General features: G+C 46.9%; 1 protein-coding gene across 1 annotated transcript in view; it reads right to left on the reverse strand.

Moving 5' to 3' along the window:
• The window catches only part of ABCA2 (ATP binding cassette subfamily A member 2), an 86,711-nt gene that overhangs the window by 61,392 nt on the left and 604 nt on the right, over positions 1-24,715 (reverse strand). The window lies entirely within an intron of this gene.

The raw sequence follows: 24,715 nt of genomic DNA on the forward strand, positions 1-24,715 counted from the left end.
GAACAAGGAACCAATTATAAAGGGACAAGCTGTGGTAAACATCCAGGCACAAACACTGGGGGTGTTTATACAGAAAAGAAAGGAGTTTTATGCTCACTGCATTTAGCGCCAAGCACCATTATAGGACCGAGAGAAAGAAGCTGGGAGTCAAATGCTACTTTATAGTACAGTCTCATGCAAATAGGTCCCCACTGGCTTCTGTGCTATGTTATATGTGCTACAATTCTCCCAGGAAAACTCCAGCCCTACAATCCGTCCCTAGCTCTTCAATAAGCCTCTATTGAACCTAACAGTTAAGGTGCATACACACACAACAATTTTTTGAATGATTATCGTTAAACGATATCGTTTGAAAAAATCGTTCACTTTCTGAGTCAAGCGATGAACGATTATTGTTCATGCGCGTTCACGTTTGTAGTTCAGTCAGACTTGTCAACTCAACGATTTTCATTAAGTTAATATGCAAAAATCGTTTGTAGTTCATAAAAATCGTTCATTACATTTAGTAAATGAACAACTTTAGTAAACGATTTTAGTTAATTTTTTCAAGGGAAAAAATAGTTTACTAAAATCGTTCATTAACTAAATCGTTGTGTGTGTATGCAGCTTTAAGCTGCATACACACACAACGATTTAGTAAATGAACGATTTTAGTAAACGATTTTTGTTCATTTTTTCAAGGGAAAAATGAACGAAAATCGTTTACTAAAATCGTTCATTTACTAAATGTAATGAGCGATTTTTTTGAACTACAAACGATTTTTCCATATTCCCTTACTGAAAATCATTGAGTTGGTCAGTCTGACTGAACGACAGACGTGAACGCGCATGAACGATAATCGTTCATCGTTTTAATTCAGAAAGTGATCGATTTTTTCAACGATTGAACAATATCGTTATCGATAATCATTCAACAAATCGTTGTGTGTGTATGCACCTTTAGGTTTAATAGAGATTTATTGGAGAGCTAGGGACGGATGTAGGACTGGGAGAATAGCAGGCTGTAGCACGATCTGGCATCTGGCGTTAGGGAACTGGAGGAGAGGGGGGTTATTAGTGAGGGGAGGGGGGTTATTAGTGAGAGGGAAGGGGGGGGGGGTCTCGGCTCTTTTTAGGTGTGCAGAATTCATATAGTGAATATCAACCACTAGCCTGGTGTGGGTTCCATTATGTACAGCAAATTAACTTAAACGCTATTAACATAATGATTACTACATGCAGCAACCTCACGTTCTTGGCACCACAAGAATAATGACTAGACAAGAATAGAAGAGATTGACCCTCAGCACACTGCAGTAGACCAGCAATAAGATTTCAATACTACACGGTAATAGAAATCCAGAGATCTTTGTTGCTTTTATCATGTGGCATAACAGTATGCAATTCTATGACCCAAAGTGAGCGCTATTATCATGTAGCGTTAGGGACATCGGTGCAGAGAGGCCTTGAGACAGCCCGATGCTTAAAAACTTATATTTGCAAATATATGCAACAAAGATCTCTGGATTTCTACTATCATGTAGCATTTAAATCTTATTGCTGCTCTATTGCATTGTGCTGGGGGAACAGTTTTTTCTAGTCTAGATTAAACCCCTCCCCCTTTCATGCAGACATTTAAGTCTGAGCAACCATCATTTTATATTACCCCAAGAATAATGTTATAATCTTTAGTTTTACTATATCACATACTATTAATTGATCCGATGCTGGTAATAGTTTACCCAGCAAGCTAACACACAGCTGTTGATTCCGACTCGCCCGCTGCTGCGATTGCAGTTGATTCCGACTCGCCCGCTGCTGCGATTGCCATAGCCGCATGTGCGACTTTATGATAATGCTAGCATCAGCCCTTCCCCGGTGTACAGCCGTGCGTCTGACTGTGCAAGGACAGAGATGTCGGTTTGAGCGTCTTTAGACGCTGTCATAGCGCTTGGTGCAACAGAAGGCGCTGCCATCGGATCCACCGTGGAAGCTCGCACCATCCACAGGCTAGGTGTAAAATCTCCGGCAGAGTCCAGCATCCAGTGTGAGCGATTAAGCAGCCAAGTTCGCAACCAGTTATGTGACACTCCCATAATGCGCCCAGCAGATGGTGCATCCCCCAGCGTCCGAATAGCCAACTCCTAGGGAAAGCGCAGTGCGACTTTTTAGTAGACACATGTGCAGTTAAAACACATCGATCATTTGTGCTAATATCGGCATTGAGCTGGACTCAAAATCAGGCCCGCAAGTCAAAGAGAGCGAGTCGGTAACACAACAGAGGTTTGTCCCAGAGACCAAGAACCAGACACTTGTTATCCCCATTATCTGCAGCAGACCCCTCCTTGCAGGGATAGGGGTGTGTAGGAGGAGAGAAGGGCCCTTGTGTACGCGGCCTCGTCATGGCCTCAATACCGGCTTTGTGACTCTGGGACTTTTTTTTTGTATTGGTCCCTCGTGTTGCCATTCACCTGAGATTCTTACACAAGTACGCAGTGTACTATTTGTTACGTTACTGGATAAAACAACAATAAAAAGTGACTTATGTATTTTATGTCTGTGCTGCTGAAAGGAACACGTCGTAAAAGTATGGTGAAATAGCGCCACAAGACTCAGGGGTCTATGGGCCTGGTTCAGAGCCGGACGCAATTAGCGCTCGCTCGCCAAGAAAATAGGGGTGGCTATTCAAATGAACCGTTCGCTCTTTGCGGTCTGTTCACGCCTCTAGGTCTGAACGAGCAAACAAAACTTGCGGTTGTTTTTTGGATAAATACGCCCCCTGGCCGCTCGCATCCTACGTCATGTCCGCTATTTATTAGATTAATCGAGTACATCGACCAGCGTATGAGCTGCTCGCTATTCTTGTGGTTGGTTTTTGCTACCACAATCTTGCGAGCAGTTCTGGCTATAAAATAACCCAGTGACGTGGTCAGTGACGCTGCTGTATTAATTATGCACACCCATAAAGCGCCTGTTTTGACCTTTAAGCACGCCTGCGTTCTGATCTCCACTCCCCGTTTTCAAGCACCTTCCCCTGTTACCACCCACATACGCCTCATTCTGTCACTCAAATTAGCAGGCATTCGCTATTTTGCGAGCACATGAATTTCGACCGCACTGACTGGTTCGCGCATGCGTATAACGATCCGTACGCATGCGCAGTTGGGCAAACATCGCTCGGAGCGAATGAGCGGCTCTGAATCAGGCCCGATGTACTAAGCAGTGATAAGAGACAGAGTGAAAAGTGATGTCTGTGATAAGGTACCAGTCAGCTCCCAACTGTCATTTTTCAAACACAGCCTGTGAGATGACAGTTAGGAGCTGATTGGCTGGCACCTTATCACTTTTCACTCTGTCTCTTATCACTGCTTAGTACATAGACCCCTGAGTATTCCACTCGCTGACATACGATGATCACATCGTCATCATTCATTCTGACACTTTATTTTGTACAGTACTTGTGCGATTTAAGGATTTAGAGCTTACCGTGTAATAATAGCTTATTACAGGATATATTTTCTATAAGAGGCGGTTTGCAGGGTCACTAGACTGCCAGCCTTTATGCCTGTTTTGAGCTCCCCATATCACTACTAGACGCCATCATGCCAATGGTATCTGCGGACCATAATCCCTCTCAACCCCATATCTTAGGTCATGCCCTAGGAAGGAGCGGACATTGTGGAAAATAGGCACCTTAGACTGAGGTGCTTCCCGCATACCCCTTATAAGGCCCCTCAGACACATGCCCTCTATCTGTATGTTTTGTTTTGTGCCGCCCTCATCAGTATGTCCAATATTGTGCCCCCACATCTGTATATCCTGTACTGTCCTCTTGCAATCTTACCTATTGATCTGTATTATGGGCCTGATTCAGAGACGGACGCTCTGAATCAGGGCGTTTCTTTGTGTGTGTGCGGCTTCCTGGCCGCTCGCATAGCTGTGGGAGACCACCCACAGCTATTGCGAGCGGCCAGGATGATGGTCGCCATGGTCTTGACACAAGACCCTTGTGGTAGGGTCTCGTGGCCGCAAGCCCCAGAGAGCTCCCGGCTTAAATAGAGCCGGAAGCTCTCCCACTGACATCACTGGTGATGTCAGTGGGGCCGCCCACAAAAGGCAGCCGTTCGCTTGGGAACGCCTCAGTTTGTGAAGCCACCCCCCCGCCACGCCTCCAAAACGGTGCGATCTGTCAATCAAAATCGACAGCTGCCCCCTTTTGGTGCGAGACCCAGAGCGCCCATCGCTAGCCGGGGTCTCGCGCATGCACACGTCGGAGCCGGCTCCGGCGTGCGCAGTGGCCAAACATAGCGCTTGCGAGCGGGTCTGAATCAGGCCCTATGTTCTATATCGATATAGAACATATATCTATATATCGATTCTCTCCCCACAAACAAACCCCAGTATGCCCTGTATTATGCCCTTCCCTCATCTGCATGTCCTGTAGTGCATGCCCCCCCCCCAGTCATACAGTATGTTGTTTGCATTGTGCCCCCACACACCCCTCTGTATATCCCTTACTGAGCTGCCCATCCATCTTTATGTTTTGTATTGTCCGCACTTTCCCACCCCACACACGTACATTCACTTTCTCATGCATGCCATCCTACAGTCCCGTCTGCTTCCGGTCCACGGCCCCCTTCACTCCTCTGCAGTGCAGATGCCATTGGGACTGGTTTAGGTGCAGTTGCTCTTCCTGCTCGCTACGCCACTTTGCGCATGTGATAGGGAAAATAGAGTGTAAACTCCACTGGTGCAGGGACTGATGTTCTCTCTAAAGCGCTGCATAATATCTGTGCTCTATATAATTAACTAATAAATAATAATAGTGATAAATAAGGGTTGGCAGGTTTCTCATAGGCTATATATCCATGTCTAGGATAGTCTTTCCTCTGTACTTGGTACAATTAATCAAAGGCAATTTTGGTGGTCACATTAAAGTATCTCTTCAGAGACACAACACTGAATAGGCTTTCAAGAGGCGGTGGCGAGGGATCTAGATGCTGACTGGCCACAAATGATTCACTTCTACAATGATATTAGCAGACTGGCAAACATCTTCATTGCACATTTATTACATTTATATTCTTTTTCTCCCTGTTCCGGGTGGCAGAACTGTTTTAGGTTTACGGCGCTGCATAAAACTGCATGTGCTATTTAAATATTAACTAAAAAAAAAAAAAAATAAGCCGAGAAAAAAAAAAAAAAAAGTTTCCTCCAGCTTGCTTGTGGATAGCATCAATTCCCATTTTACTGCAGGTTCCTATCTGCCAGCTGAGCTTATAGGCAACGTAATGAGGCCACACCCACAGTGACATCTGCAGGGATAGCAGTCGCAAAATAATGCAGTGTATGTAGTCCCAAAGCAATATCGAAGAGGGAAATTGTTACCCTTTAATCATGCTGGTAAATGTGGTCTGAAGGTGGCCACAGACAGTGCCCACAGGAGGTGACGGCAGATGATGACCACAGAAGGATGCTATTAATCAATGCTTTTCTTTGCACTAATAGGCCTAAAAGATGCTGGACTAAATTTAGGTGCACGGCCAGAGTGGCCATCCTCATCTGGTTTGCTACCTTTTACGTGTGGTCCAACAGGACTCCGTATCGTACCGTGTGTTTCTACCAACATAAAATGAAGAGAATAGTGAAAGAATCTCCACAAGTTTCATATTCCCTGTAGCGGGTTTGGTATATTTTATCAACAATCGTCATGTCGACATTCACATGGTCGTAAGGTCGACATGATTAAAACGTTGACAAAATGTTCCTGGTGGTCCAGGGGTAACTTAGCTGGTCCGGCAGCTCCAGCAGTGTCCTCCGGACGATGACCTTTGGTAGTTCCTGCTGCAGTTACGGCGTTATTGTTAATCCCTAACCCTTCAACTAGTGCATAACCCTTACGCTACCCTCCCGCAGCTTAACCCTAACCCTTCCCTTATGCCAAACACCCCCCCTCCCACAGACTAACCCTATTCCACCCCTCTAGTAGCCTAACCTTCCACTCTGGTAGCCTAACCCTCCCCTTGTGGCTCTCCCTAACACCAATACCGCAGACTATCCCTAACCCTAGCCCTCCCGCAGCCTTACCCTGACCCTCCCCTTGTGGCTCTCCCTAACACCCATACCGCAGACTATCCCTAACCCTAGCCCTCCTGCAGCCTTACCCTAACCGTCCCCTTGTGGCTAGCCCTAACACTCCACACCCGCAGCCTAAGCCTAATTCACCCCTCTAGTAGCCTAGCTCTCCTCTCTGGTAGCCTAATCCTAACCCTCCCTTTGTGGCTAACCCTAACACTCCGCTCCCGCAGCCTTACCCTGACCTTCCCCTTGTGGCTAACAATAACCCTCCCCTCCCGCAGCCTAACCCTACCCACCTCCTAGTTCCTAACCCTAACCCTCCCCTCCCACAGCCTTACCCAAACCCTCCCCTCCGACAGCCTTACCCTAACCTTCCCCTCCCCTCCCACAGCCCAACCCTACCCACCCCCTAGTTTCTATCCCTAACCCTCCCCTCCCACAGCCTTACCCTAACCTTCCCCTCCCCTCCCACAGCCTAACCCTACCCACCTCCTAGTTCCTAACCCTCCCCTCCGACAGCCTTACCCTAACCTTCCCCTCCCCTCCCACAGCCTAACACTACCCTTCCCCTAGTCCCTAACCCCAACCTTCCCCTTGTGGCTAACCCCAACACTGCCCTCCCACAGACCAACCCTAACCCTCATCTCTGGTAGCCTAACCCCATACCTCCGTTCCGTGCAGAATGACGTCCCATATTGACATTTGTCAATATGGGACGTCATAGAACATCGTCATGTATGAAAACCAATAATGTAGAGAAAAATCACTTTTCTCTACGGCATCTGCAATCATCTAACAATTGAATTACTTTGTGATTTCATGCAGATGTTACGAAAAATACGATAAGCGCAGTTTTGTGGCTTATTGTTTTCCAACATATCGGCACCATTACCTGCGGATATGTGTTCTGTGCAGCAGCAGCGTCTGTGGCAGCCCGTCTGCGCACAAGACCTCACATTACTAGCGAGATTTTGCGCCAGGAAAAAGCAGGAGGCAGGTCGCCGTCAATAAGCACTAGGCTGATCCGCTGTGGGACTTGCACGGATCCCTGCTTCAACTCGATAAGAGCCGGGAAGAGCTATAGTGGCAGGAGAAGTGCGGACAGAGGGCATGATTCAGCAAGGATCGCTATTCTGCTTCTACGCACGTAATGCAGTTGCTAATATCAGCGGTGATATTTAAAGGATTGCATTCACATTACGATCGCAGCCTGATATAAGGACCCCCACTTCCTCTTACTCACATCCGTATACTTGGGCAACATAGCGAAATAATCGGCAACATAGAGTAACATCGAACCCATACGCACAGTTAAGGCAGGTCAGACCTCACTCAGGAATTGCTAACTTTAGCGCACGCTATGAGGCCTCTGGCTACGTATGGTATCGCAGTGGATAATTTATGCACACTGACACGTCTGCGTTCACCCGACTACCCCTCCGTCACCCACATTCAAACAGCAGCTAGTGATCCTGCCTGCAAGAGAACCATCTGATGTACAATCTATGCCGGACCAGTGACTGGTGACCTAACAGCGGGACAACAACGACATAGATTCTACCTCAGTGGTATTAAAAGGGTTACGTGATTTCTGTGAGTGGAGAGAAACATCTGCGGAGCACAGGATGTCCGCAGTGTGTCTGTGGCTCCGGCTGAAGGGGGATGGAGCGGCCAGGCTTTGCCTCGCTGGTTAAAGTGTGACTGAAGTGTGACAATCGTGGGCTTGATGTCAGGAAAGGGGTTCAGATACATTTACATAGAGATACAGCTAATCTGTGAGCGAAATATAAGAAGGAATTCCAAGTGACGTGAATCTAACTGTACAGGTGCCTTTGCCTGGCGTTGTAGCGGCTTGTTACAAGTCAGTATACCCTACATAAGATTTTGTAGGACATTTAAAGATTAACCTAAACGACCTGGCAATCAGTTACTTGTGCCAGACATTCCACTCACAAAAACCCACCAGCTACGGGCAGAACTGCTGCCGCCTGCAACGTAGGTGCCCACGTCTCCTGAGGCTTCCTTTGCTAATTTTATAGCGCAAGGATTTGTCATGTTATGAAAAGAACTTTAAACCCATCATCTTCATTACACCACTAAAGAGATACAGGCTACCTGGGAGCATCCAGGGTCAAAGGACTCTGACTACATGAAGCTTTGGCAGTCAGGCAGTAATGACTCAGAGTTATTGGAAGGAGGGGTCTATTAAAGGGTATCCAGTCACATGGTTGACAGTTACCATGTTGACACTGTACAACATGTCAACATCCTCAGAATGTCGACATGTTCTCTGAAATTTTACCATGTGAAATGTCACCACTCTCAGCATACGGTCGGTTAGGGTTAGGCGCCACTGGGACAACGCTGGGGATGCATATGCCATCAGGACCAGGCAAGTAACTGCTGGGCCACCAGGCACGTTAAGTCTACATTCTATCATGTCACCCGTGTAGACATGGCGTATGTCGACGTTGTCTGTGTCAACAAGATGTATGTCGACATTTCGCCTAATGCATATCGACACGAGAACTGTCGACCAATCATAGCACCCCCTATTAAAGACCAGATGTCAGGTCAGCTGGATCTTACTCAGATCTGTGTAGATGTGCTAAAGTACACACAAAGGGGCAGATGCGGTGAGCACTACGCCAGCTGATATATACGTTATCTTGTGCGTAGGCCCTGGACAGTGGATGCACACATATACTCCCATTTGAATCTGTATGATCTGTGTGAATCTTACATGGATGGGGTGAATGGGGTGGGCCGGAGAGGTTCAACCATAGGCCACATACAGTAAGGGCCGTATTATTTATAAGTGATGAGGGGCAGGTGCACTAGCGCACAGCATTTGGATGGCTGCTTACGAGCACGCTCTGCAGAAAAATGCTGCCTGTACGCGCAATTAGTCGACAGGATCAAAAGGTCAACAGGTACACATGGATGGTCAACTTTTTATTTTAATTTTAATCCCAACACTCCCCCCAGTGCCTAAACCTTCCCCTGTTGCCTAACCCTAAAGCCGCGTATCCACTTGCCGATTAAAATGAGTGATTGAACGATAATGGTACCGTTAAATCGCTCATTAATCGTGCATGAAACAGTCTAAAACGACCGACTATGCGCATGCCCGCTGGTCGTTTTTGACATCAATCATCGCCTGAACATGCAGACCATCCTGCCGATAACCACAATTTGGCCATGTTCAGGGATGAGGGAGGGTGCCTGCACTGGACGACATATCGTTCAGTGTAGGCACCACAGGGGATGAGGAACGACTGTACACAAAGTAAGTTGTAATCGTACTGTCGTTCCACTATCTGTTAGTGGATACGAGGCTTAACAGTACCTAACCCTAACCCTCCCCCTAGTACCTAACCCTAACTGTCCCGCCCGGCAGCCTAACTCTAACCCTCCTCCAAGTGTCTAACCCTAACACTTACTGTATCTTAAAAAATAATTTAAAAAATCATGTGTCGACCCTTTGGCCATGTCGACCTATTCATTGTAGACCTTTTTTATTGTTGACCCGTCATCCAGATTCCATCCCGGCAATGGACTCTGAGGGCCTGATTCAGACCCGGACACAATTAGCGCTCGCTCGTCCAGAAAATAGGGGTGGCTATTCAAATCAACCGTTCGCTCTTTGCGGTCTGTTCACGCCTCTAGGTCTGAACGAGCGAACCAAACTTGCGGTCGTTTTTTGCAAAAATACGCCCCCTGGCCGCTCGCATCCTACGTCATGTCCGCTATTTATTAGATTAATCGAGTACATCGACCAGGGTATGAACTGCTCGCTATTCTTGGGGTTGGTTTTTCCTACCACAATTTTGTAAGCAGTTCTGACTATAAAATAACCCAGTGACGTGGTCAATGACGCTGCTGTTTTAATTATGCACACCCATAAAACGCCCGTTTTGACCTTTAAGCACGCCTGCGTTCGGATCTCCACTCCCCGTTTTCAAGCACCTTCCCCCGTTACCACCCACATACGCCTCTTTCTGTCACTCAAATTATCAGGCATTCGCTATTTTGCGAGCACATGAATTTCGACTGCACTGACTGGTTCGCACATGCGTATAACGATCCGTATGCATGCGATCCGTATGCATGCGCAGTTGGGCAAACATCGCTTGGAGCGAACGAGCGGCCGCTTACGAGCGGCTCTGAATCAGGCCCCGAGTCTTTTGACTCAGTTGCACAGACACCGGCACCCAGTGTGTTACGGACAGGAAAATCTGCTGCAGCATCCAGTGTTGCTCACAGGTCTGAATCTCCATCACTGAAAAGAGAACGCCATCCAAAACTAACAATTCGGCTTTGGGTGGCATTTGATAACAAACAACGTAATCGCCCATGCACTGCGTGCCAGATCAGACGGTGTTCATAATGGGTCAAATGCTTTGGCGCAGTACTCGCTTCTCATTTCACTCTGCCTGTGTGATACAATGGTTGTCCCCTGCGGGCTTTCAATTCAGGGTAATTGAGATAATGAAAGGGGTGGGAGACCACCGCTGGCTTTCTTTCAGATAGGCCTACGGAAAGAACGGAATGGAGTGCGGCACTGGATCACGAGCAGACTCGGCAGATGCGGTGAACAGCGCGTGGAAGGTAAGTGAAAAAAATATATATATGTATTCCTTATATCGTATATACGATGACATTTTTTTTTTCTTTAAGCTTCAGCCATCAAAGCATTGCCGTACGCCCACCAGGAGCTATGGCACTTCAGTCAATAACTCTTAATTTTGCTGTGGTAGTCATTATATCACAGGGATATTACGCTCCTTAAAGAAAAATCTATATTTATCCATCAATCACAGCCATCGAGCCTACATATCATTCAACCATATATTGTAATATGCTGTGTATTGATTATGTCTGATTAACGGACTAACGGCTTCTGTGCTAATTCATAGCTGTGCCACTGACGTATCTTTTCAAATCACTTGCAAATTTAATAAATGCATCAATTAATAAGTCATTTACATAGGGGCTTATGTGCTATGTGGTCGCAGCTTCCCGCAGTGTTCAAGCTCGAAAATTAAAAGGGCAATGCTTATGGGCGTAGGAAATAAACGCCACATTGTCTACTGATTTTTTGCCTCAGGGAGAACAGGATGTAATAACCCATTTATTTATCTGTTTCTTTTATCGCACCACCATATTTACGGTTTACAATTGGGAACAAAGGGGGCGAATTAATAAAGCGTGAGGTAACTAGCGCAGGGAAGTTGGTCCCAGAACTATATAATTCACCTCGCTGTATAGTCCAACAACTGCAGTCAGAGAATGCCGGTTCTCGCGACTTACCATGAGTGTTTAGTCGGGTGGCAGTTGGGATACAGACGGTCCAAATGCCGACTGTCGGCATCCCGACTGTCTAATCCCAGCAGGGGTCTACTGACAGCCGTCGAAATCCCGACGCCTGTCATTTTATCTACGCCGGGAGCCCGCCGCCCGGTATAGCGAACAAAGGCAAGCCGGGCGGCAGGGGTGTGGATTATTAGATCGGACACAATTTGTTCGACCATTAAATGGTCGACCACGTTAGTTCAACATGTAGTTCAGATAGACAAAGTATAGATCAACAGTAACAATAGTCAGGCAGTAATATAGTCGAACGGGACGTTAGATCGATATGTAATATATCGAATATGTAAGATCGAAAGGTATATAAGGGCGACACAACGTAGATCGGCAACTAATAGTTAGACAATGTTCCAAGTTCTAAACCAAATAGGTAGACAGTTAATAGATCATCACCACACAAATAGACATAATAACAGATCGAAATCAAATAGATCGACAGCTAATAGATCGACAGCTAATAGATCGACACGTTACTTTTAGACAATACAAAAAGGTATACATATCCTACACGCTACCTGCTAATAGCGCATCCCCCGACGCTACTTTCAACCATGGAACTACAGGTACCAGCCAGCCCTTTCAAATGGGAGCTATTTAGCGTCTTTGAGAAAGTGGTGAAGAATAGCATTTTGCAACTTTTTTTTTTTTTTTAAAGTAGTTCCATCAAATTTGGGGTACATGAAAATGGGTGCAAGCATAGTTCAAAATCACTAAACTCAAGCTTTAAAGTGCACCAAAAAACGCACCTTCAGCAAGCACCTGCAATAAAAAAAAACCTCCCCCATACTTGCAGCCCCCCCCCCCCCAAGGCTATTTTGCTAGTTTTTGAATTTGTACCCCCACTTTGCATTTTTGCACCCACATTTTCAAAGTGCTTTTTTTGGGGTGTCCTTTGTGTTTTTTTAATGCGCTTTTTGAAGCAGTTTGCATCAAGGGGTGTATTGTACACCCCCTTGACGCAACTGTGTCAAAAAAACGCATTAAAAAAAAAAGCTGATCCCGTTTAGTCGCGAGAACCGGCATTCTCTGATTAAAGTGAAGACCGCGAGGTTGTTAGTGCCTCGCTAAGATGGCAAATAGCCTAGCGGCCGGCACTATAGTAGGATTTCTGCTCGAACCTTTAGGAGGAAGCGGGAAGAAATCCTTTAGCCGGGCCAATAGCACGCTGAATTGAATTGTATTTACCATTTGGTAAATACACTCCTCAAAAACATCATCTTCAGTGCTAAAACACACAACTTATTGTACGCTGTGTCCCATCCATTTGTATTTGTCCAGCTATTAATATGACCTCATCTATGCAAATAAATCATCCTGACCCCACATCTGCGAGTCCTCTGCAAACCCAATTGATTTAGCTTCATACGGAGAGCGGTGAATGATGAGAGTGCAGAGAGACTGCAAACACGCAAATCCTCCTGATTTATTATCGGCCATTTAATGGAAATCCAATGTCCTCAGTAGTAGGCGCAGAGCGAGGGGGCTGTGACGTTTCTCTCTAGCTACAATACTATACAAGGCATCAATGAGCAAGTCTCTGTACAGCGCTGCGGAATGTGTGTTCGCTGTATAAATAACTGGTCATAAATAAATAATTGCCTTCTGCCATCGGGCTGGAAGCTTCCTGGTCATCATTTATTATTGTTCTTCATCTTCCATCTGTACCTGGGGCTTAGATTTACTATGCCGCGGTAAATCAAGGCCACCAATCATCGGCGGCTTTGACCGTTGGATTTAAAACGGCAACTCTAATAAGCGCTAAATCAGGCTTGTCTAGCGCTCTTACTGTTGCCGATAATCAAAGTAAATCTACCCCAGGGACTCACATCTGGCTGGGTTAGAGGCATGAAAAACTCTGATACATTAAATGCTAAAAAATTAGGAGGGGGACCCTGCTCCTCCCACTATATAACTCTCAGTCTGTGGCTTCCTGCTGCCTCCATTCCCCTCCGCACATTATGTCACTGCCCCTGTCACATGCAGCCCTGTCCTCAATGACACATCACTCATCTCCTGATATACTCTGTGCTGCTGGGATCCCTGCTCCTCCCTCTATATAACTCACAGATCCTCTAACGGATTGCGGAACACTGATGGCCGCCGGACGGCATTTCCGACCGGCGGATCTGTGTTTCCGATCCCATCGCAGGAACGCGAGACCTGATGGCAGATGTATATCGGGGCCTTTAGAGATATCCATGGTTGAGCACCGGTGGTCAAATCAAATTGACGGAGGTACTAATTAAGTGACCGGTGGTCAATCATGGATATTCTTAAAACCTGGACTGTTAGGGTGCCTCTGTATAGGTGAATTGATTGAAGCCCACAAAACTGTTTGCCATTATGGTGTGTAGGCAGCAGGTAAAGGTATGTACTGTCAGTCTGTGGCTTCCTGCTGCCTCCATTCCTCTCCTCACATCATGTCACTGCCCATGTCACATGCAGCCCTGTCCTCACTACACATCACTCATCTCCTCATATACTCTGTGCTACTGGGGACCCTGCTCCTCCCACTATATAACTCTCAGTCTCTGGCTTCGTGTTGCCTCCATTCCTCTCCTCACATCATGTCACTGCCCCGTCACATGCAGCCCTGTGCTCACTAACACTTCACTCATCTCCTGATATACTCTGTGCTGCTGGGGACCCCGCTCTTCCCACTATATAACTCTCAGTATGTGGCTTCCTGTTGCCTCCATTCCTCTCCTCACATCATGTCACTGCCCCTGTCACATGCAGCCCTGTCCTCACTACACATCACTCATCTCCTCATATACTCTGTGCTACTGGGGACCCTGCTCCTCCCACTATATAACTCTCAGTCTCTGGCTTCGTGTTGCCTCCATTCCTCTCCTCACATCATGTCACTGCCCCGTCACATGCAGCCCTGTGCTCACTAACACTTCACTCATCTCCTGATATACTCTGTGCTGCTGGGGACCCCGCTCTTCCCACTATATAACTCTCAGTATGTGGCTTCCTGTTGCCTCCATTCCTCTCCTCACATCATGTCACTGCCCCTGTCACATGCAGCCCTGTCCTCACTATCACTCATCTCCTGATATACTCTGTGCTGCTGGGGACCCTGCTGCTCCCACTATATAACTCTCAGTCTGTGGCTTCTTGCTGCCTCCATTCCTCTCCTCACATCACTGCCCCGGTCACAAGCAGCCCTGTCCTCACTAACACATCACTCATCTCCTGATATACTCTGTGCTGCTGGGGACCCTGCTCCTCCCACTATATAACTCTCAGTCTGTGGCTTCCTGCTGCCTCTATTCCCCTCCTCACATCACTGCCCCGGTCACAAGCAGCCCTGTCCTCACTAAGGGCCTGATTCTGAGTGGCACCCAGCAGCGTCTATTGGTGGTTACTCGCGGACGACTTAATGCAGATGCCACAACAGATTCCTTCCCCTTTGTGCATCCGTGCGGCTGATCGTGCAAGAACAGAGACGCCCACTTTTATCGCCCGTGCATGCTGTAATACCGACTGATTCATCCTCATACGCCCCATCGGATGTAACTTGCACCAGCCCTATTGTCCGTCTCAATAGCTACAGCGTCTTTGTATGTACATTCTGTGTAACGCAGGCAGCGTACGGGTCTTCAAAAATATTCATGCAAGAAAAAAAAATTGGCATTGCTCCTTTACCAGCTGCAGCACTAAAAGGGATTATTTGGAAACCTGGAAGTGTGATAAGAGAGGTCTAGCACTTTGGAACTGTTGGGTCCGCCGAAATAGGACATGGCCACGCCCTGTATAGCATAACCACACCCCTTCTCGTGCGTACCGCCTCAGGCACAATGCCCGGAGGTAACAGTTGAGGTATGGGTATGGCGTAACAGCAAAGAGTCTCCTCTTTCCCTGCGGAACAGTCAGCGTGTTTAAGCACGTTATATGTTATTGTAGGCTCTGTGTACCATCTGCCAAAGCAGCACTCGGACCAAGATAACTATGCGCACCCTTACTGCAAATTATCACACGGATGATTATAGCGAGTCCGCACAGCTGCCCAACGTTTTTACTGCCTTGCAAATGACCTTTAGAGAACGCCTATAATTGACAAGTTGACATTTCATAGTTAATACGGGTCCTCTTTTTTTAGTAATTACATTGAGTTTATGGCCTATGCTCTCTGCACTGCACACTACAGCCATTTAGTAGACACAGGCCCTGCTCCCGAGGCCGGCACCTTGGGGGACAGACAGCTGCTATAAAAACAAGTCTTGGTCTCTTGAGGACTTTTAAGCAAACACAGTGAGGAGGCCATTAATATTTTATAGATAGATGCCGGTATAGGCTGATTATCATTGAACTGTATATCAGTGTAACCGCTGGCACAGCGTCCCGGCTGCCGTGAGAAATGTCTTGCCCAATTACTAAAGGTGAGGCACATCGCTGAAGGCATCGTGGCCACACCATCTTGGGCATGTGGCTGCAGCTCTTCGGCAGGCCTGGGTCCCGGTACTTTGAACCAGCCCCTCCCACTCAAAGCCCCTACACAGCATATCACCTATTGTGTGCACAAGGTGGAGGCAGCCATTTTTGTGCAGCGAGAAATCAGCCATAATTTTACTCGGAACAAGTGACATCATTGAGAGGAGAGACATTTTGAAGACGATTTATCAAACCTTCTAAACTTTCCAAAGAGGGCAAGTGTAGGTGTTGCCCATAGCAATTAGATTCCAGCGATCTTTTTATAGAATGTACTAGATTAGTGGTTCTCAAACTCGGTCCTCAGGACCCCACACAGGTCACGTTTTCCAGATCACCCAGCAGGAGCACAAGTGTATTCATTACTCACTGACACATTTTAAAAGATCCACAGGTAGAGATATTTAGCTCACTTGTGATTCTGTGAGGAGACATGGAAAACATGCACTGTTTGGGGTCCTGAGAACCGAGTTTGAGAACCTGTGTACTAGATAAATGACAGATAGGTAGAATCTGCCTGGTCGCAATGGTTTGATAAATCTCACCCTTGGTCTCAGTGCCGCCACTGGCTTTTGGTGCAGAGGTTCCCAAACGCGGTCCTCAAGGCACCCCAATAGTTTAGGTTTAAAGACCCCAATACATCTGCGATGGATCGCCACGATCCTGCGATGCCAAGCCGGAGGATCAGTGAAATCCCAAAAATATGATCATGTATTGCAAATCTGTGAAAGTTAACATGTATAATTTCACAGATCCTCTGACGGATCTCGGAACATCGATGGCCGCCGGTCGGCATTTCCGACCGGTGGATCTGTGTTTCCGATCCCATCGCAGGATCGCGAGACCTGACGGCAGATGTATATCTGGGCCTTTAGAGATATCCATGGTTGAGCACCTGTGGTCAAATCAAATTGACGGAGGTCCTAATTAAGTGACCTGCGATCAATCATGGATATTCTTAAAACCTGGACTGTTAGGGTGCCTCTGTATAGGTGAATTGATTGAAGCCCACAAAACTATTTGCCGTTATGGTGTGTAGGCAGCAGGTAAAGGTATGTGCTGAGCTACCTGTTGCATCATGGGACAATACCTACTCCCCAAAATGGCCCCATAATGTCAGACCTCCAGTCCAGGAACAGTAAAATGCATCTACTATACAGATATCAAGATGTCAGCCAAACTACTGACACATTTACTTTCTTCAAGGCCTGTGTACTTGGGGAGGGGAATTTAACTACTTCACTACCTACTGCTTATTTTTAGAGAAAGCATGCATCTGAATAGATTAGAATAGATTGCGTAATAATCTGCACTGAACAGTTTATCCATCATCGCTCTGATATTTCCCAATGCAACCAGTACGAGAATTTCCCAGAATTAACGTAAACCAAGTGCTTGTAATCTTGACTGAACTGGAATCTCTGACCAGTTGTTCCCAAATATCATTTGTTTTCAAAACAGCATACACTAATGTCTTCTAGGTAAAAACATGCAGGCCGTGTCTTTTTAGATTTATCATTGGTTTTCTGAAAATAAAATAACATTTTCACACTTGCTGTGTGAAAGCACTGGGCTGAATGAGACGTCTAGAAGACACCCACAGAGCGCTCGCTGGCACACGGCACTAATGTGAGAGGCTGCACGGGCATGCTGCAAAATAAAGTAATGGACCTCATATCACAGGACACTGATTGGATCTTTTTTAAAGGACTTTGGGAAATTAGGTCAGAAGACAACGGCTATCTGCCAAAGCTTGCGGTCAACTTCAAACTGCACCAACGGGCGCCATCGAAACTAGCCACCTATCTGGGAGCCTGTAGATAACATCTAGGCCCATTTGGCTGTCTAGGGGGTATATTTACTAAAGTGCTGGTTTTTAGAAGTGGAGATGTTGCCCATAGCAACCAATCAGATTCTACTTACATTTATCTTGCACCTGCTATAACAGTATTTCCCAACCTCGGTCCTCAAGGCACACTCAGTCCAGGCTTTAGTGATACTATATATCCATGATTGAGCACAGATGGTTACATCAAAATAACTAAGGTACTAATTAACACACCTCAAGCATGGCCATCCTTAAAATCTGGACTGTTATATCCCTTTTACACCGGTCTACCCGGGTCGCAGCTCAGTGTAAAAGGGTCCCTAAAAAATAACCCGGGTCAAGTGACCCAGCAATCCAACCCAGGTAGCCATCAGGGTCTGACCCAGGATGGATAGGGTAATGGTGTAGTGTAATACCCCTTTTACACCAAAGCTAAAACCCAGGTTTTTTAAGGATTAACCCGGGCAGCTCCCTGGTGTAAAAGGGGAGAGGGTTGGATCGCCGGATCGAGTGACCCGGTAATCCAACCCAGGTAACTAGCAGGGTTTAACACGGGCGTAGCCCGTGAAACCCCGCTGTGAGAACAGCGCACTCCGGGTCACGATGACCTGGAGTGCGCTGCTAGCCGGTCGATTGGTCCGGCTTCAGTGGCGTTTGGAGATGACGTCATCTCCAAGCGACCACTTTCACTCCGCAAAAGCCGGGTCTATGCAGACCCAACTCCGGTGTGAGCGGCGCCGACTCGGGAATATCCCGAGTTTGCGCTGGCAAAATTCCGGGTCTTATCCGGATAGGAACTTTGTTCCAACTCCTGGTCAGACCCGAAATTTAGATGGAAAAGGGGTATAAATGGTGCGTCCCGGGTCATGCCTAAAATTAGCTGATTGGTGGTTGTGGAGCAGTCACCTCCCACTTTTTATGACCGCACAGGTTTAGCAGGGCAGACACGGGTTCAATGTGAACAGGGCTGACCTGGGAGTAACCCAGATCGAAGGTACAGTGTAAATGGGGTTCGACCTGGGTTGGAACCATGTCCAAAAACCCAAGTCAGACCCGGGTTTTTGGTGGAAAAGAGGTACGAGTGTGCCTTGAGTACTGTTTTTGGGAACCCCTGTTCTAGAAGATAATAGCTAGAATCTGATTGGTTTCTATGGACAACATCTCCACTTCTAAAAATCTGCACTTTAGTAAATATGCCCCTAGATGTGCGTGAGATAGGATCAGTGTGTGTATGGCAGACATGAGATCTAGAGCTGGGTCTTTATGGCTTGGGATGGAGGTAATGGTAGGCAATCTGATGGTCCAATATCAACTTACATGTTGGTGGATCCCATTGGAGGTTCCCCAATGCCAGGTGACAGGGCTGCAGCAACCAGTTCTAAAAACTTTCCAACTACATAATGTACAGCATTCAAAAATAAACTACATTCAATCGCACAAACAACTACATTGTATCGCCTGTCATGGCCCCCTTACTAGCCTGTCTGCTTGCTAGGAGTAAATAGTACAAAGTCCCTTGCAACATGCGTCTTGCAGAGGCGGACTGTGAAATCCGCTTCACTGTAGCAGATAGAAAACCTGAAGCCGAGATTAGGATCAGTCTCGTACTTTCCCTGGCCTACAGAAACCACAGCTGCCAACGTTTCAAAATCATTTCCAGGGACAGGTTAAATGCACTTTCCCAGCAGCAGACACGTAATGCCCTGTGACTGGGACCCTTCTTGCAATATAAGCTCCGTTCTTGACTTTTTCTAAACTAGACTACAATGGGGGAGATGTATAAGCCTCGGTGACAGATAAAGTGGAGACAACTAAAGTACCAGCCAATCAGCTCCTAACTGCCATGTTACAGGCTGCGTTTGAAGAATGGCAGCTAAGAGCGGATTGGCTTTTTCTTTGCCCAAGGCTTAGCGCATCTCCCCCATTGTAACATGTAAGCTCTTTTTCAATAAATATTAACAATTAACAGTGATCTGCATTAAACGATTAGTTACACTGGGTAGTTTATAGGACGCAGTTTCCAACAACACAGAAACTGGACAGAGCACCATATAATATACAGGGGTATAATGGTCATAGGGCTTACTTCAGACTTGTGCGCTAATCCGATGTTTACAGAGCTAAGCGATAATCGGTAAACCGCGCAAGTGTCTAAGTTGCGCTGCGCATGCGTTAAGTTACATTACCGTAGCGACTTTTCACTTACAGTGCGATTAACAGTCAGGGAGCGTTTGGGGGGAGGTAACGAGGAAGTGTTGGTAAAAAACGCAGGCGTGTCGCAAAGGGGTCCGGGGGCGTATAACATCCTGCCTCTGCGATCCTGTGCGCAAGAAATTAGGCTGCGGCATCTTAGTTCCCAAAGCCATTCTGCAGGACCATAGGGTTACTCAGGAATGCGCTAATCAAATGATCTGCGGACGATGATGAATATTTGTACGCAGAGGCTTTGATATGCAATGCCACAGGTGGGCGTCCCAATACAAACACGCAGCAATGGCTGCATTATACAGCTTGTGCCTCTCTTAGCTGCCAGGGTGATGTACCAAGGCTGTGATACCCAATGGTGACACATCCAGAAGGCTACGTACACGTTTTTTAATTGAAAAATCAAGCAAAATTGCATATAAATCACATTGCAATTATGTATTAGTGTTCATTCTAGCACCCTGCACCTATCATACCCCGTGCAGTTCCTCTTTCTTGCCTGGGGTGTCGCTCTCTGCACTGGTGCTTCTAGCACACTCAGCTGATGCAGCAAACTTCTAAGACACAGACCATAGTGTGCTAGAAGCTTCAGAGTGGGGAGTGACACCCCAAGCAGGAAAGAACTGCGCTGATTGTGAGTTGTGACAGGTGCAGGGTGCTAGAATGAACACTATCCATATTCAATTAGGAGTGAAAAGCGGTGATTGGCGAAAAAGTATCGCAGATTGTTTCTTTTCGCCAGGCGGAATCTATTTGTCGTATTCAATTGCAAAGACTTTTCGCGTACGCGGAAAGTCAATGCAATGTAGTAGGTGAAAAAGTTTCGCCTATGAATACCCGGTGGAAAAAAGTGCAGAATTGCGATTTTGAGGTGCAAAGGTGCGGAAACCACTCTGCACCCTTTGGACAGCCCCCCAAAGGATAACTGCGTAAAAAAAAAGCATAAAAAAGTGTAACACCCCAAAACAAGCACTTTGAAAATGTGGGCGAAAAAGTACAAAGTGGGGGTACAAACTCAAAAACTAGCTAAATACTTTTGGGGGGTCTGCAAGTATGGGGGAGGTGTTTTTTTATTGCAAGTGTTTGCTGAAGGTGCATTTTTTGCGCAACTTAACACGTGACTTTAGCGATTTTTAACCATGCTTGCACTCATTTTCAAGTACCCCAAATTTGACAGGACATCTTATTGTCACCAAAAAAAACTGCTTAATCCCATTCTTCACCACTTGTGCAAAGCCGCTATTTTGGAGCAATTGCCAGCACTTAAGTACCCCAAATAGCTTCAGTAGGGCTAATCGGGACATCTAGATTGATCCCCAATGTTAGTGCATCTTTTGGGGGGTGTCAGGCTGATTTCCCCAATTCTGCCAACACTTTTCACCTGATACAGTTTCGCTGGGACGCGTTTTCGCATCCTTTGCAATTGAATACGACGACTAGCGGGAGCGTGCGCGATACTTTCTCGCATGCAAAACTGGCGATGTCGGCGAACAGTCCGGCATGTGAAAAAGTATCGTAGGTGCGAATACAATTGAATACGGGCCAATATGTATGAGTTTAATACGTGGTTAGATGCATTAACAAGCGCACGTTTTTATAACGGGAAGTTAAAGGCACCTGGAAGCGCAGATGTTAATGGTTCCTGAACTACATCTCGTTGCATTTATAACGCACTCCCACTGCAATGAAAGTAAGTCTTCAATGGCGGTAACCGTTGAGGGGCCATTTATTATTACATATTTGCGGGGGATACCCGCAAACACTAAGGGGTCTGGTTACTAAGCAGTGTTAGGAGACAGAGTGAAAAGTGATAAGGTGCCAGCCAATCAGCTCCCAACTGTCATTTTTCAAACACAGCCTGTGAGATGACAGTTGGGAGCTGATTGGCTGACACCTTATCACTTTTCTTTTAGTAAATAGACCCCTAAGTATCCCCTAAATGTACTATGGAGGGATCGCAGCAGATATCTCCAATATAACTGGGAACAACTTCTACCGGATCAGTCCCTTCTGTATTTTCGTCTCTGAGGAGTCACAGACCTGTTACGGATGATGATGAGGGCAAAATGGCTGCCGATCAATGGTGAATATAGAGGGGATGTTATCCAGCATGAGAAGTAGTTAGTCATTAACTATTTGTAGGGTGGGAAGTATATAAACTACAGGTCATAAGCAGGGAATGCAAATGGTCACCGGTCTCTGTCTGAGGAGTGAGCAGCAGGATGTGCTGAGATTTATATACACCAGCCACAACATAACACCAGGCTCAGTGATTACTGATTCACAGCGTCACACAGTACATTAATATGTCCATCAGCTGCCTGCGTTACCCCCATGGGGTTCCTATATCTCCTGTACCCCATATTACAAGAAACACTCCCCCCTCAGCCCACTCACACAGACAGCTACTGTAAGAGAACCAGATGGCTGCAGGCCACATAGACAAGAGACAGCAGGAGATTACACAGGTAAGAGACTGCCAGTGGTGGGAAAGGTCAGGTATTGGCAGATTAACTACACTAATGAAATACAGCTTATAGTCAGAACAGAAGAGTGCACAGATAACAGAGAGAGAGCGCTGAGCAGCAGATTACGCAGGTAAGAGACCGTAAGTATGGAGCAGAGAGCTACAGATAACAGGCAAGAGACAGATGGAATAGAGCAGACAGCAGCTGATAACAGGTAAAAGACCATAAGTATGGAGCAGCAGACAGCAGCAGATAACACAGGTAAGAGACAGCCGGAATGGAGCAGAGAGCAGCAGATAACACAGGTAAGAGACAGCCGGAGCTGCAGATAACACAGGTAAGAGACAGCCGGAGCTGCAGATAACACAGGTAAGAGACAGCCGGGATGGAGCAGAGAACAGCAGATAACACAGGTAAGAGACAGCCAGGATGGAGCAGGGAGCTGCAGATAACACAGGCTAGGAGACAGCCGGGATGGAGCAGAGAACAGCAGATAACACAGGTAAGAGACCGTAAGTATGGAGCAGAGAGCTACAGATAACAGGTAAGAGACAGCCGGGATGGAGCAGAGAGCAGCGGATAACACAGGTAAGAGACAGCCGGGATGGAGCAGAGAACAGCAGATAACACAGGTAAGAGACAGCCGGGCTGGAGCAGAGAACAGCAGATAACAAAGGTAAGAGACAGCCGGGCTGGAGCAGAGAACAGCAGATAAAGGTAAGAGACAGCCAGGATGGAGCAGAGAGCAGCAGATAACACAGGTAAGAGACAGCCGGGATGGAGCAGAGAACAGCAGATAACACAGGTAAGAGACAGCAGGGATGAAGCAGATAACACAGATAAGAGACAGTAGAAAATGGAGCAGAGAGCAGAAGATAACACAGGTAAGAGACAGCTGGGATGGAGCAGAGAACAGCAGACAACACAAGTAAGAGACAGGCAGGGATGGAGCAGAGAACAGCAGATAACTCAGGTAAGAGACAGCTGGTATAGATGAAAAAGTAGCAGATTACACAGGTAACAGGCAACAAGGATGGAATAGAGAGAGCTGGTTACACAGATATGAAAACAGCCAGAATGGATTAGAGAGCGCCAGGTTACCCAGGTAAGAGACAGCAAGGATGGAGAAGAGAGTGCCAGGTTACACAGGTAAGAGACAGCAAGGATGGAGAAGAGAGTGCCAGGTTACACAGGTAAGAGACAGCAAGGATGGAGAAGAGAGTGCCAGGTTACACAGGTAAGAGACAGCAAGGATGGAACAGACAGTGCCAGGTTGCCCGGGTAAGAGACAGCAAGGATGGAACAGACAGTGCCAGGTTACCCAGGTAAAGGACAGCAAGGGTGGAGCAGAGAGTGCCAAGTTACACAGGTAAGAGACAGCAAGGATGGAGCAGAGAGTGTCAGGTTACACAGGTAAGAGACAGCAAGGATGGAGCAGAGAGTGTCAGGTTACACAGGTAGGTGACAGCAAAGGTGAAGCAGAGAGTGCCAAGTTGCACAGGTAGGAGACAGCAAGGATGGAGCAGAGAGTGTCAGGTTACACAGGTAAGAGACAGCAAGGATGGAGCAGAGAGTGTCAGGTTACACAGGTAGGTGACAGCAAAGGTGAAGCAGAGAGTGCCAAGTTGCACAGGTAGGAGACAGCAAGGATGGAGCAGAGAGTGTCAGGTTACACAGGTAAGAGACAGCAAGGATGGAGCAGAGAGTGTCAGGTTACACAGGTAGGTGACAGCAAAGGTGAAGCAGAGAGTGCCAGGTTACACAGGTAAGAGACAGCAAGGATGGAGCAGAGAGTGTCAGGTTACACAGGTAAGAGACAGCAAGGATGGAGCAGAGAGTGTCAGGTTACACAGGTAGGTGACAGCAAGGGTGGAGCAGAGAGTGCCAAGTTACACAGGTAAGAGACAGCAAGGATGGAGCAGAGAGTGTCAGGTTACACAGGTAAGAGACAGCAAGGATGGAGCAGAGAGTGTCAGGTTACACAGGTAGGTGACAGCAAAGGTGAAGCAGAGAGTGCCAAGTTGCACAGGTAGGAGACAGCAAGGATGGAGCAGAGAGTGTCAGGTTACACAGGTAGGTGACAGCAAAGGTGAAGCAGAGAGTGCCAAGTTACACAGGTAAGAGACAGCAATGATGCAGAGAGTGCCAAGTTACACAGGTAAGAGACAGCAAGGATGGAGCAGAGTGCCAGGTTACACAGGTAAGAGACATCCAGTGTAAGGTAGGTTTAGAATGCAGATGACAGCCAGAGACACAGCATGCAGAGTGACAGATACAAGCTGGCAGGTGGGAGACAAGATGGCAGGTAGTGAAAAACAGGTCAATGAGATGCTGGAAGTCCCTGGCT

This window comes from Taudactylus pleione, unplaced genomic scaffold (assembly GCF_031769625.1).
Source record: "Taudactylus pleione unplaced genomic scaffold, aTauple2 ptg000897l, whole genome shotgun sequence".
NCBI classification, from domain to species: Eukaryota; Metazoa; Chordata; class Amphibia; order Anura; family Myobatrachidae; genus Taudactylus; species Taudactylus pleione.